The sequence below is a fragment of the Palaemon carinicauda genome, chromosome 27 (genome assembly GCF_036898095.1).
Source record: "Palaemon carinicauda isolate YSFRI2023 chromosome 27, ASM3689809v2, whole genome shotgun sequence".
Classification (NCBI taxonomy): Eukaryota; Metazoa; Arthropoda; class Malacostraca; order Decapoda; family Palaemonidae; genus Palaemon; species Palaemon carinicauda.
Window position 1 is genome coordinate 68,873,139 of NC_090751.1, and position 16,893 is coordinate 68,890,031.

Consider the following 16,893-nt stretch of genomic DNA (forward strand, 5'->3'; position numbering starts at 1 on the left):
TCCTACGGCCATAAGCAATGGCTCAGCCCCTCTCTTCTCCACATACTGTATACATTAATGTTTCGCCAGGTCACCAAACACGTTGTTGAATCAAGTCTTTTATTAGATCAGGATTCAAACTAAAATACAAAAAATTGTTTCAGCCAATACATCTATGTTCAATTCCAAAATTCCACCATTATACAGAATCATTTAAAATTTTACACATGTCCAGTGATAACAAAATTTGTTCAAATATTAGTAGCTAGCAATGAATTCAATTCCATTATTCACATATTAATATACCCTTAGCATCACAAGCGAATTAATACAATTTAGCACTTACATCATTTACGACATTGGCGGCCTGGGAATTCATTAAACCCAACCAATTAACCTCTTCTCGAACGGCGCTTCCGTCCTTTTATTTAACTGCAAATATTTACAAAACTTGAAATACTACACACGCATAGTAACTAATTCATAATATGATGATTGATATAGCACAGTGCCAACGCACAAATAGTAAAAAATAACAGTACATCATTTAAACATTATAACACCAATTACCGAGTTATACCAACACACCTCCTGGTGCAAATCTTAGTAACAAGACAACTTTATTGAACACCAGTTAAAATCCCACAATTTATGCATAATTTGTGATAACTCGTAACCACTTTGACAATGAGTACAATCGTACTGAAAAGTATTCATAAACAATATAAATAATCGTACACGTTAGGTTACACTAACTACTAAACCAAGTAATACTCATCTTATATCAGGAGCAACTGATAACGTGACCATCGCCACCACAAACCTCAGCCAGTATGTCTGAAGACAGCCACCGTCCTGGCCATAGTCTTTGGTCCTGGCCACCTTTACCAGTAGTCTCTAACGTGCATGTGCAAACAAATGAATTTTAATATGCACAGACTATATCAACCAAACGTAGCCAACATTAATAGTTATCATTATAGAATGATAATGTTACAATTACCAACCCAGCCCTTACTAACAATTTATCACCCAGCTCCGAGTTTTCGTTTATCCCAAGTTCTTGAAAATTGGAATATTACATTCATAAATTACTTATGAATGTTTTCTTTTAATTTTGGAGTTATAAGACCCGGTTCTGTGGCCTGAGAGACCACTCAGCATCCATGAGTAGGCCTAACTGGCGAAAATAAGTTAAAAGAAGTTTGACAGTAAAATAGAATAAAGGAAGTGGGAAAGTAACTGGAATAGAACGAAGTCTGAAAACCTATTAGACGACAGGTAACAAGTAAGTGCAGCTACGGATCAAAGAAAAGATCTTGTATTGTTTACAGTTTTCTGAATGAGGTGCACTGGTGGCATTTTTCTCTCTGGGTCCTTAAAGTTAAACCCCTGTTACAAATGTTAGTTAGTAAAACATCATATTACACCAAAATTCTCGATTCCATGAAAAATCTTAGCCCCGCTTAAATAAGCCTTGATTTTGTGACACTTTAAAAGCAGTATTAGTCAAGAAATGTTAAAAGGAATATCATAGCCCCACTATAAATCTCACAAATCACGCTATAGCCCCCGCTGTATCTAGTGTTCATTCACTATTCTCGTTGGACATTTTAGACCATAGCCCTTTATATCAGTGGCCATTTCTGGCAAGCAGCTGTAACTGTATTAGAGATTGTGACTGGGTGCAGTCCAAAATCTTTCACATGCTCCGCCCACAAGCATCATGATCAGCCAACCCTTCATAGGCCTTCAGATGATCTCGCTCCATGTTAGCTCGCCTCGCTCTTTGATAAACTTTTGCTGTGCATATCAGCCACGTGGCTCACTATTAAAGTATCATAATTACCTATGATCTGTTATTTTATCGTTATTATATTATGTTTACAGGAATCAGCTGTGAGAAGGTGGCGGTCAATCACGATGTTTGTGGGCAGAGCATATTAAAGATTGTGGGCTAAACCCAGTCGCATCCCTGTATTGGACTGTTTTGGTACCGACTGTTTTTATCTTACAGCCGTTTTGAGTGGAATGTGAAACTTGACTGTTTTAAGAAATTTATATTTATACAAATATGACAATTTAAATTGAAACTTGTTTTGTAATGAAACCAATAGCATAAATGATTATACAACGATTAATATGTTAAAATTGAACACGTGATCCTACAGCTCAGTTATTATTTGACGAAGAATAATAAATTTGGGTAACAAATTTTAATATTTATGTGTGATATAGTAGTCGAGAAAAAGATTGTTCAAAGGGGAGTCGATCGAAAGAATGATAATGAAACGTTTCTTGCGTTAAATATTGTATTCATGCAGTTGATAAGAACAATCTCTCAATGCTTATAACATTTACATATAAAGGAAACTGAATCTATGTTGCTTTCTGGCAGTAGTTTTGAAAGCCTCGAAGTACCTCAAAGGTTCCATGTTGAGCATCTACTTAACCATTCGTTGTCATTCATATTTTAAAATTCAGAGTTCAAGGATATAAAAATAAGCTATTTTTTAATTTAGTAAACATTTTGAGTACAGCAAAGGGCTTCTGGTAAGCTATTGCCCACTCTCACCTTAAATGCCATGTTATTTATACTTTTTATACGGAAATGCCCAAATTGCTTGAGTGGCATTTTGCAAGGAATTGTAAAAATTTCACTTCCCAAAGGCGTCGTGATTTATAATTGAAGTCAAGTCGTAAGAGTTGTTCATTCAATTGAAGATGTTATACACGTTTGTGAAAAATATTCTTTATCACGTTGCATTATTTTTAATCAAGTTAATTTGCTTTGCAGACTCAAGACCAGTTCACACAGTGAGTTTTAACCAATCGAAAAGTTATTAACAATGCAATAATTCTATCTTTCCTTTCCAATTAAAAGTTCAGTTTATATTGTCTAAACTATGCCTCCATCCGGGTTTATGTTTACAGTACCGCCTTCCCACCCACATTAGCTGAGTGATGCCTCATTTGAGGTTCCATTCATCATCATTTGTCCATCCGAATATCTCATGTTGACTAATGCCAATTTACTTCTACGTGTTGCCGAAGGCACAGAGCCTGTGTTACACCAAAGTGTGCTGTGCAGCAGTCTACCGCACATATGCCTCACTTGATCGAAGAAAGGTTGTGTAGAAATACATAAGCTCATCATATGACTGTTTGGACCTTTTTTTATTATTTTAAGGGGCGAGGATTTACCAGTCCAATGAGTCAAACTTGAAAGAAATGAAATATGATTATTAAATCTAATTGATAAATATGATAATTAGAAGTTAAAACCTATGGTACACATATATCTAAATTTTATATACTAAACCTCTTTGTTAAAAATACTCATAATTCGAAAAAAAAAATCAGATAACGGTTTTCGACAGAACATAAATATCTTTGTCTTTTAAAAACAGCAGCCTACATTTACAAAATATATGTGCCAGGGTTGGTGTTCATAGGAGACGAGATGACTTTAACAAAAGATTAATCTATAGCAATTAAAAGTTAAAACCAAACTTCATATCTCTCTCTCTCTCTCTCTCTCTCTCTCTCTCTCTCTCTCTCTCTCTCTCTCTCTCTCTCTCTCTCTCTCTCTCTCTCTCAGTTGGACAGTATATGATTACTGTATATACTAATGTCTGTACGTTCACTCCCATGTGCATAGTTAAGAGGAGGCTTTTATTTGTTTTATGTTTCCAAGTGTCCTCGATCCACATTTGCCCTTGATGTAAGCATAGACTATGACAGTAAGCAGCAAGTTGTGTTTCAAGACTGCGTTCAGGTAGGTGTTCGTTCTGACCTCTATAGCCTGCCCATGTGACTGTAGTCTCAATATACAACTGTTGATGTTGTTTTTCGCTATATAATTCTATTACGACACATTCATTTATTTACTTGCGCCAGTAATAGTCGATACTCGGTCTGTATGAAAATTCGTCAATGTGTCTTGATAATTCTTTTATACGTATAGTAAATTTTTCCTTAGTTATGTTACTAGTGTAAATTGTAAGCATATAAGAATGTCTGTAATTAAGATCATAGAACTCTGCTAATCCATTCATTTTCATATGATGTCTTATAGTTGTGCTGTGCTACATTTTGATTAGAGTTTTGCAGCCTCTAAAGTCTGCTTTCATAATTTTTTTCTCTTTCATCGAAAGAAGTATTCTCTCGAAATTCATTCCTCTTTTTACGTTCATAATTATCCTGTGGTTGTAAATCAATGAGTAATGATGGTGGTTGTGGGTTAAAGAATAAGCAAACGTAAATCAAATTACTATTGTGATGCTTAGAATTTCAAGGGCCTAGGTTTCATTTCATTAGGTGAGTAAATCTTAAGTAATGCATGAGTGAGTCCTGTTAATATTTACGACAGCATGCATGAATTCTAAATAAAGGTAAATAAAATGAGTAAAAAGGGTATTGTTATCAAGTATACAAAGTAATATTACGTGTATCATTGTGACCGCTTGAAAAGAGCAGATAAAAATCACATCACTGCTTTAAACAGTGGGCTACTCATGGCTGGCAACTTCACACAACCTAAAGGTGATAAAATTATAGATTTTCACGGGCACAGCAGAACTTGTGAACCATATTTCAAGTTATGGCTCTTTTATAACCTATCCTGCAAATTCCTGGTACCCTGTAAAATAAAATCATCCCGAATAAGATTTGCTTTAACTTTATTCTTACCCCAAAATAATCACTTCTATTAGGTTCCTCAGATGCACACACACACACACACACACACACATATATATATATATATATATATATAGATGTATATATGTATAAATATGTATATATATATGTATATATATATATATATATATATATATATATGTGTGTGTGTGTGTGTATATATGTAAATATGTATATATATATATATATATATATATATATATATATATATATATATGCACATTCCTTCTGTGAACTGAATATCATCAGGAATTCATTGTTGCTGACATATTTCATAACGTTCATATAATGTTTGATCATATCAATTCTTTACGTTTTTTTTTAAATCGATGCTCTAAGAATGCTGTCTTGAATCAGAAAATGTAGAACAACAAATTGTACTCCGAATAGTTTTAGAACGCTGCCAAAGAAAAAGAAAAAAAAATTATTATTTCCCTCATTTTCGACAAGACATGTACACCAGTTGCCAATTAAATACAAGACTCTCTTAAATATTCCCTAGTATGAATATAGATTCCAGTTAGGCTTCCCTTTCACCTAATTCCCGTAGACTATACTGTATATCCTACCTCTCAACGATATACTGAGAGTTCTCCCCTAAAACCTCCACTCTTTTTTAATGTCATTCAAAATGAACTTGAATTCATTCACTGTACTAAATGTAAATTGGTGGTTTCAATGACAGATTGGCTAATTCAATTGTAAAAGTACTACGAATCATAGCTAAGAGAATTATATGATAGTTTAAAAAGAATAGTACCCAACTGTCAGGTCACCTATCATTAGTTATAAGCTAATCTACACTATTTTACCTTAAAAACCTTGAACAAATGGTCAGTTTCTTTTGAAATGAAAAATATAAAGCAATCTGTTATAGAAGAACAAGTTTTCCAAAAGATGCTTAAAATATTCATTCAAGAACTATTCATTAGCTTTCTTAAGTATTCAGCCATAAAACATAATTAAGGGAAAGTTTCATTACTGATCAGAGAAATTACCTAAAATTTGTATCAATGAAACGCGATCCCACTTACAACTTTTTATCAGATTACGGTTTTTTCTAAGCCATTAAAATACCCGTCCGACGAGAGAAGCAACCAGCTTTTCAAGGTTCGCAGAATGTCACTAGCTCTTCCCCTTTCATTATCTTCCCTACATCTCAACAAAAACAAGTCTTCCGCACATTAGTCACTTGTTATATTCCGGTCTTTGTTTTGGGTCTAGGACTTTGTTCAATGAAAGCAGTTACAAAAAACAAACAAAACTAACATGTTTTACCTGATAACACACTTTGTGTTTCACTAAAATTAATGAAAAAGCAAGGCAATAGAGAATAGTCCAGTGGCAATAACGTAGATGGTTAACAATGGAAATAAAGTGAGACAAGAAAACAGGAACCCCAATAAGAAATATTGATACTGAATCACCGATTTCTGTTGATGACATATTGTTTCTCCAAAAAGGAAGGGGGAATAAAGACTGCAGTAAGAAACTGTCACTGCCTGGAAATACTGAAGAAATTCCAAATATCCACACTATACGAGAAACATGAGGAATATCAGTAAAGAAAAGAAAAGGAAAGATGAGCAGATTGAGTCAAGAGTAAATAATATTACAATGTAATTGAGTCCACATCTAAATTGAGGAAGCAAAACATTAGGTATCAACGAGAGAAACTAAAATACTGAAAAAGAAGTAAAGAGAAGTAGGGAAGGTAGGAAGCATGTAATTGAAAGTAAATATAAAACATGATTGTTTTAGCACCAAAATAAAATACCGCTCACTGAAACATGGAACTGTAAAAATTGAAAAAAAAAAAGAAAAAATAAATAAATACAAATAAATTAGTTACCAAATGCATAAGCATATGAAGTATGTTTGGGAAACCTCTAATCACTGGCGTCCCATAGAAGAGAAGAAAAGAATGTAATGTTGCTCCATAGAATTATAAACTGCGGGGAAAAGAAATTGATCAGGGAAAAAGAAAGATCAGATTTGGAACTTCTAAGAAAAATGATGAGGGAAAGCATTGAAGAAACATGTAATATAGTTTTAAAACAGAAAAATATAGAGTTTGAGAGAAAATTGTTTAAAAGAAAGTGATATAGTATATCTCATAAAAAAATAACGAAAAAAGAAAATAGATCTATGGATAGAACTGACCCACAGCAACAATTTCAACAAATTGATGCAAGTGAGGCTAGTGCTGCTGGAAAAAATAGATTAAATATACATCACATAAAAGCAGATTTCACAAGAAAATACATATACTGTACAATGTTTGTGTGTTCTCTGCAAGGAAGAAGAAGAAATTCAAATGTAGTCGAAAATTACCATGTCCAAGAATCCGAGTAGAAAACTCTTGAAATACAGTATATAAAACAGGCCATAAAAATTAGGGGAGAGCTTATATGACCATTTTGTTACCTGCCAAAACAGGTAATAAAGTATTATCATAACTTATGCAGTATAAAGTATTAAATTCAAACCTATCTACAAGGAGATAACGTGTTTATAAACTCGTTTCGCAGGTAAAACAGAAGAACCAAAAACCAGGATCAAGGTCTGTTCCGGAGAAGCGTCTGTGCTAAAAAAAAAAAAAAAAAAAAGTACCAGAATCCATGGAACAGGAGAAAGGTCATCTGCGAGGCTGGTATTCAGAAGTGAATGAAGAAGAGGTTCCTCTCGTGTTCTTCTTTACGATATTTATCTTATGAATATGCTAGCTTCGGATTCATTAACATTCCGATTATAACGCAAATCGAAAGTTGGTATTAAATGGAGATAATGTGAAAAAATAATTCATGCTCTTCGTTCAAAATTCAATTATTATTCTATAGGAATTTAATTACATATGAATCTCTTCTCATGCAGATGTTACCATTTACTGTGAAGTTTAATAAAAACGTTAACGCCAATGCCATATTGCTCTATTATCGAGAAGAACAAAGCATCAAATAAAAGAATGAGGTGCAGTTGTTATATCTAAAGCGAAAGGACTGAATCTTACTCATAATAAGTTGCCAAAATTGATAACAAAAGAGTGCTATTACCACTGATTTCAAGGTAAAATGAGACAGAATTAAAACTTATGATTTTATTAAGACTTGTTTATAGTCATATGAAGAAAATTCAATTCATAATACAGAGTATAACCTAAAGATAGAGTGCCTGCAAACTTAATTTGCGGTGTGAGCAGTTCGGAACCAGAAACCACGTTCTTCCCACCTCCTTGGATCTTCCCTCATCTTCTTGTTTACACAAGCTTATCAGCCATGACACTCAAACTGGGCGCTCATCAACTCATCACACAATCTACATTAACAGCAGACAAGACGACACAGAAAAAAAAATGTGCAAATAAATAATAAAAAGATAAGTTAATAAGTATTATTATTATTATTATTATTATTATCATTATTATTATTATTATTATTATTATTATTATTATTATTAACTAAGCTGCGACCCTAGTTGTTAAAGCAAGATGCTACAACCCCAAGGGCTCAAACAGGGATAAGTGCCCAGTGAGGAAAGGATATAATGAAACAAATTAACTATTTATGAGAAGTAATGAGTAAACAATACAAGATATCTTAAAATCAGTAACCACGTTATAAAAGATCTGCCATGATATAAACAATGATGGGAAACATATCAGGCTGTTTAAAATAAAGATATTCAGTACAAGTTTGAACTTCTGAAGTTCCACCGATTCAACTGCTTGATTATTATTATTATTATTATTATTATTATTATTATTATTATTACTGGCTAAGCTACATCCCTAGTTGGTAAAGCCGAATGTTATAAGCCCAAGGGCTTCAACAGGGAAGAAAATAAAAGTAACAACAATAAAACTGATCTTTCATATATACTATAAAAAGAGACTGTGTCTGCCTTTTCGACATACAAACATTAGTTGCAGATTTAACCTTTTAAACTTCTACCGATTCAACTGTCCGATTAGGACGATCATTCCACAACTTGGTCACAGTTGGGATAAAACTTTCTAGAATACTATGTAGTATTGAGCCTCAGAATGGAGAAGGCCTGACTATTAGATTTAACTGCATACTTAGTATTACGAACAGGATGGTAGCCTACTTCACGGGAAGATATGAATGTAAAGGATGGTCAGAATTTTGAAAAATCTTATGTAACATACATAAAGTACTAACTGAACAATGGTGTCAGAGATTGATATCTAGATCAGGAATAAGAAAATTAAAAGACCGGAAGCTCCTATCCAACAAATTAAGACGATACTTAGCAGCTGAAAACCAGACAGAACAATAGGCTACTCGAAACAAGGTAAAATAAAAGAATTGAAACACTTCTTCAGGATATGCAGCAGTGATCACCGAAAATCTTAAAAGTCCTTCTCAATAAGCCATTTTTATTTTTTTTATTTTTTACAATTTAAGAAAAAACAGACCATATGTGTATCTGAAAAATTAAATTTACGATGAAGAATCCCACATAAAATTTCAAAGTAGTTGTATAGAGTTAAAAGAAACATTATCAATGTAAAGATGTGGGTGTTGAGGAGCCACTGTCCTCGACCTACTAACGGTCATACTTTTAGTTTTGTTAGGGTTCAACTTTATGCCTCATAATTTAAGACGATTTTCTTTACGATAAATATGACAGATTCCAGATTGAGATAGTTGAATCGTTGATGTTTGTGTGGTGGTGGTGGAGAGGGGGCTACTCGGAGAGTCCATTGGCCATAGGCTAGAATTAACATGTAGTTATAGTGAACTTCTTTACGGCAGTTGCTAATGTGAGTGTTCGGTCACAGGAGGAAAATACCCCAAACCCTTATAGCCTCCGCATTTCAATTTTGGACGTCATAATTTCTAATCGAATAAAATTGTTTCAGAATAAATTTACCGTTAATAATTCAAGATCATGACTGAACGTTGTGAATTGTTGTATAAAGGTGTGTGTGTCAACAATGATGTCAGGCCTCTGAGTTAGAAAATGCTCACAAATGAATCACACAAAAGGAGTGGTGATTTCGCATTTTTTTATATATGGATTCTATATGGTGTGGAGGGGGCCAGTTATTTACTAGTTGGAACGGAACTTTTACATAATATTGCGAATAATGATAAGATTTGATGTTGCTGCGTTTAATCGATAAAACTGCATAATAGAAAATCTCAGTCAGGACCTCTGACGGTGTTCCTGTCTCTTTCCATCATTTATATATTCAGTTTTCATTCATTCAAATGCTACTAATATGGAACATAATACAATGACCAATCAACATAAAAAAATAATCATGTTATCTATTCAAAAAGAAATTCATCATTAGGTTTCCTTTTATGTTAAGAATAAATGATTGTCTATCCCACTGAATTCTATGGAATAATACAGATATAAAACACTACGGGCAAAAATTACTGTGGTAAAGATAAGCGTCTAATTAGTTGTTAATCATTAGTTACAATTCTATATATTATTTCCCCAAGAACAGTTTTCTGACCGGGGGTGTTTCCAGAGAAAACAAGACAACAGTCAGTATCAAGTTCCTCCTTAGGCAAGTGAATCAAGGACGAACCCCCTGAAGATAAATTTCCATAATGTTGCCCGCGTTCCAGAATTATAAAATAGGGTCATAAGCAAAGGGGAAACAGCTAGCTTTGAAACACTACGGTGCTCATTAAGTTCATCTAGCATTCTAGCACTACCTGGATACCAATGTCCGTCCATTCTAACATTCCTTCCTCATAGCTATCCAGTTCTTTATTGTCTTCGTTCCGTTCTTCCTTTCCCTTCCTCCCAGGTTTCGAAATTAGTCATCTATATCCTCCCGTGACAAAATAACCTCCAAACACTGTAATAATTTCTCTCACTTACACAGAACTATTCACAAGTTCATCAATTGTCTTTTGCCTTCCTTGCTTCACATCCACTACCCGACAAACTAAATAACTCTACTGCGTCCACAGTCTTCCTTTCCTTTTTTATAAAAGAGAGTCATTTCAGCAATCCCCTCTTTTCATCCTTGTTTAAGCTGGTATATGTAACTTCCTTCATATTTATTCTACTTTCATCCATTATATTCATTGCTGAAGACCTTAAGAATAAAATATTCTCTTCTTTACCAATTAACCAAAATTTATTTTTTCCATCTTTTTTGCTTCCATTCACCAATCTTACCTTTTGTTACTACTCCGTTTCCATATCCCAAAACTAGACTTTAACCTTCATCTGTTTCAGATAAAACGTTGAATATTCATGTAGACATAGTACACACACATATATATACTATATATATATATATATATATATATATATATATACATGTATGTATATATATATATATATATATATATATATATATATATATATATATATATATATATATATATATATATATACATACATATATAAATATATATATATACATATATATATATATATATATATATATGTGTGTGTGTTTGTGTGTGTGTGTGTATGTGTGTATATATACATTAGTCCCAGCTCTGCCCTTAACCAGTTTTTCTATTACCTACAGATTCTGGAAAAGCATTTCTAACATCATAAAAGCTTCTTAACTATTCATCCCCAACTCCCTTAATATCTATGCGTCCCTTTATCTCTCATAGCGTTTTTCTTTAACCTCAAAATTCTAAGGCAACCATTCCAAAAGAAACATCTTGATGCACCGAACCACCAGTCATTTTTTATTTTTGATAACTTACTTCCTCAATCAGAATCTCAGTATGATGTGATGCTTTAATATGTTTTAAAGACAACTCAATCACTACCCATCCCCTATTATTATTATTATTATTATTATTATTATTATTATTATTATTATTATTATTATTATTATTATTATCTATATATCAATACGATAGCGTGTGTGTTATTTATTTTGTCATGCTTTAAAGAAAACGGAAATAATTTCATGGTATACTCTTACAAGTTCACATTAGACTTTGATTACTTAACCAAAGCACATCTTATATGGTTTTCCCAATTTTTTATTTAGCACCTGACTCTTTTATTTTTTAAATATTAGACAAAAAATTGAGTTCTATCAATTTCCATAACCTAGATTATAAAATTAATCTCGGGCCTTTTCGTTTAATTACTAATCCGTTCTTAATGTAAAAGATTTCTTATAATTCTGATCACCCTTTGCTTCAAATCTTCCTAGACATTACTCAATTTCCCGTCCACCTATCATATTCAATGACCATTAATAAAGCTCAAGGACAGACTTTCGATAAGGTTGGGATCTACCTACCACAATCTTGCTTTACTCATGGACAACTTTATGTAGCCTTCTCAAGAGCAATGTCTATGAACAGTGTAAGAGTGAAAATTTGTATTCAGAATAATTCTACTCATGGCCAGATAAGAGGAACTACCTTCACTAGAAATATTGTATATAAAGAAGTTTTGTAAATTGTTTCATGTATTGCTCATTTTCTAAAATAAATATACAAGTCAAATCTTATCACATTTTATTCAAACATGTATAGGTTAGGAACAAGATAATTAGTATTAAATATATCATTTCGTGTAATTTACACGGGTTCCGCTAGTTATTATTATTATTATTATTATTATTATTATTATTATTATTATTATTATTATACACTAAGCCGCAACCATAGTTGGAAAAGCAGCATGCTATAAGCCTAAGGGCTCCAACAGGACAAAATAGTCCAGTAGGGAAAGGATATAAGGAATAAACTATAAGAGAAGTAAAGAACAATTAAAAGAAAATATCTTATGAACGCTAACTACATTGAAATAAATCTTTCATGATGCTAACTATACAAGCTTCAAAAAACAAGAGGAAGAAAAATAAGATAAAACCGTGCCTGGGTGTACCCTCAAGCAACAGATCTCTACCCCAAGACAGTGCAAGACCATAATACAGAGGCTATGGAACTATCCAAGACGAGAGTACAATGGTTTGAATTTGGGGTATCCTGCTACTAGAAGAGCTGCATACCATTGCTAAAAAATCTCTTTTACCCTTAACGAGAGGAAAGTAGCCACTGAACAATTACAGTGCAGTAGTTAACCCCTTGAGTGAAAAAAAAAATTTTTCTTTTGGTAGTATCAGTATTGTTAAGTGTATGAGGACAGAGGAGAATGTAGAAAGAATAGGCTAGACTATTTGATGTATGTGTAGGCAAAATGAAACTGAACCGTAACCAGAGAAAGGAATCCAATGTAATACTATCTGGCCAGTCAAAGGACCCAAATAACTCTCAAGCGGTAGTAACTCAACAGGTGGTTGGTGCCCTGGCAAACCTACTACCTATAAACAAATGAAATTGAAATGAATTATAGAAGTTACAAATGAGCTATAAAACCAAACTCGTGTCAGCCTACTCAAGAAAAATAACCTTTAACTAAGTTTAAATGTCTTAGGGTCAGCCAACTCACAGTATCATTAGGAAGATTATTTCTACAATTTAGTCAACGTAGGAATATAAACTTCCAAAATAGCATTTGGTATTAAATCTAAAGATTATTGGTTTAGCAAGATTTTAAGATTTGTTAACTGCACAGTATCATCTCTCTCTCTCTCTCTCTCTCTCTCTCTCTCTCTCTCTCTCTCTCTCTCTCTCTCTCTCTCTCTCTCTCTCCAAACACTCGACCACACACACACACACACACAAACACACACACACACACACACACACACATATATATATATATATATATATATATATATATATATATATATATATATATATATATATATATATATATATGCTGTATATACATATATTTCCTTCCTTTGAGTCCATCAAAACAATAAGAAGAAATACAACGGAAATTAAAAATTGAATATTAATAACATGCACGTCTGTCAGAGCGATTCAGCAATTACAGTACTATAAAAAGGATATGGGATCAGAGAGAGAGAGAGAGAGAGAGAGAGAGAGAGAGAGAGAGAGAGAGAGAGAGAGAGAGAGATAAGTATCCCCTGCATTAGCAACACAATTACTTTCAAGGCAAAATTACATAAAATGTGCATATGATATGATATCATGAGGAGTATTAGAAAGTACATTCTTGTAGTCACCAGAGTGAAACTAATCTTTGTAAATTATAAGTTCAAATTCAAGGATAATACTAGGAAAGGGTTTTCTAACCTAGATCTGTCTAATCAACCACCTGTTTAAGTTAAAAATAAGTATCTCTATTAACGCAGTTAAAAGCAGCATTAATCATATGAAATACATAAACAGAATCTACAGTATGTTTTCCTGCCTGTGATGAAAAAAAGACTGGGTGGAAAAAGCGGAACATTTTGAAAGTTTAGAAAAAAAAGTTCTTTGTTTATTGAAGATTTCCACATTTTCCAAGGTAACATCTATGAGATATTTTTAAGAAAATTTTAGTGAACATTTTACCTAAAAATATTTTGTGCCTTAACTATATATTGCCTTTAATTGATTTTGTATGTGGTTTTCTATGTAAGATGTTTTCATTGATCACTTTTATTACAGTTACTTTTGAAGAAGAAAAAGATTCAGTTCTACATTTTAAATGTACAGAGATAGGGTAATCGATTTCATTGTTTATGTTTTAGCAAACCACAAATGCTTCTTCTCATATTCTTTCTTAGTTCAGTTACCATGTGAAAGTAAAGCTCTGTCTTTTCTTCTTCGATTTAAGAGTGCTAAGAAATTTCAGTCAGGAATTTCTAGGAGACGAGTTTTCAATATTATGTGTTATTAATTGTAATTTGTCATATCTAAATTTCTTGGTTTACGTAATATTACAAATACCAAAATCAAACACTTTTTGGCAACATGCTAGCTTTTTATCATGATAAATTATTAGTTTTAACTTATGATAGATTGTTCTCTGTACCGAATACCCAAAGATCTCTTAATATTGATAGTTTTCAGAAATGAATCAATTGTTGAAAGTATTTTGATAGAAATTATCCATATATGAACTTTCATGGAATAATTATAGCCCTTTATTCAAATAAATCATTGTATTAATTCTACTGGCTGGAAAAGGTTTAGAGCTCTTGTATTTGAACAATGGTTATGGCAAATATTCTTCAAAATTACAAATGGTGTAAAATGTATTTACTTTTTAGCTGTTTTGTTTTAGGACCACTTTATGTTTAATTGCAAATTCTACATAAACACTTTTCTTGTTTGTCAATATTACTTAGCAAATAAGGATATCCTATATTTTCTTTTGTTGATATTCATATGGTCTTTTTTTCGTCTGCCGCCTTTAAATCAATTTGCACTGTTTCCTGAAGAAATTTATATTAAAATGATTCGTCATTACCTCCTATTGGCTCCTCCAATATATATATATACACACACACACACACACACACACACACACACATATATATATATATATATATATATATATATATATATATATATATATATATATATATATATATGTATATATATATATATACATATATATATGTATGTATATATATGTATATATATATATATATATATATATATATATATATATATATATATATATATATATATATATATATATATGCATATATATATATATATATATATATATATATATATACATATATATATATATATAAAGTAAAGTGTTTGTCCGCGTTTGTCCTCCCCTCCTTGTGGCTATAACCTTGAACTCACTGAGTTTTATTTATTCTCCAAATGACCGAACAACAACCGTTGTTCATCTTCTGCTGAGTCATGCAGTTTCACGTAATTCAAAGTTAAAGAATGAAAGAATGATAGTCTATGTATGCCAGAGAGAGAAAATCGGCATCAAGTTCGTCATCTATCACTTCAGATATTGTAATGTAAGTTCCCTGTTTTAACTGTAAATTCATAAATAATACATCTAAAAAAATAGTTTGTTGACTTTATTTACTCAAAAGTAAAAATGTTTTATCTATTCTGTGGAATATCTTGAAATACAGGACTGGGAATGGAAATATCGGTACATAAAGGCTTTCAACAAGAGAACCAGAAAACGGATTTTGAGCGAAGCGAAAAATCTATTTTTGGGTGAGATAGCCATGTCGTCCTGATGGAAGTTCCTTAAAGTAGCTTCCTAAGGGATATATGTACTACAGTGATATTCCCAGATAATTTTACCTTTAGGTATCCAGAATTCTAACTCCTGGCGCGAATATCCTTAAATTTTCTCTCAAGGATATCGCATAATATTAGAGGACGTATTCTTGACACACCTCATAGCAATCTGCACCCCTAATAGCGTTTACGCTTCGAGGAGGTGTGGCAAAATAAAAGGGAGCCGTATCAAGGCTACCCCGTTCTCGTACTACTATTGAGTATGATAACAGCGCCATTCCCACGCTGGCGGACAGTCCTTGTAGCATTGAGCATGGTGTTACAGATACAGTACCACGGGGGGATACTGTGAAGATCTTTTCTTTTTAGAAGATATGGGTGGGTCCATCAGGACGACACGGCTATCTCACCCAAAAATAGATTTTTCGCTTCACTCAAAATCAGTGTTTTGGGCTCAAGCCATGTCGTCCTGATGGAAGCATACCAGAGCATTGGTGTATCTGTGGATTTTCATTAGTGCCTTAACCTTATAGCAACCTTTTCTATGGTCATGGGGACCAATTGAGACAAGTGACGTCACCGTTATTCGTCATCATCACTAATCATAAACAATGTTAGTGCTCCCTGCCTCCTACAGGGAAGAGTCATCTAGACAGTAGAAAAGGAGTCTCGAGGTTAACATATATTGTATGACCAAACATAAGTAGGCTATACACTGAATATACAGTCTCATAGTTGTATATTTGCTGAATTAACATCAATGTCTCTTATATCTATATTTGTGAGCATACAATTATATGAGGAATACTTACTTTGGTAAGTCGAAGAACTCTGGCATGTATACATACAATTGTCTGGCGAAAGCGGACGCACTACATTCTAATAGACATTTATTCCTAATAAATGATTAAAAGGGATGGTTAGTAAAACGAATGTAGTATGACAATGGGATTATACCTGTAACGAGTACAGAGACTATATTTCTTTCTTAAAGGGAAGAAATGATGAGTGCCACTCTCTGACTGAGGAAAATTTATAAAACAATTTCTCTTCATAATTCCTGTACTGGTTACTTCTATCTGCACTGTGTACTACGTACACCGGCACTAGTGCTATCTGTATAATTCCACACCTGGGATTTTGAACAGAGCTA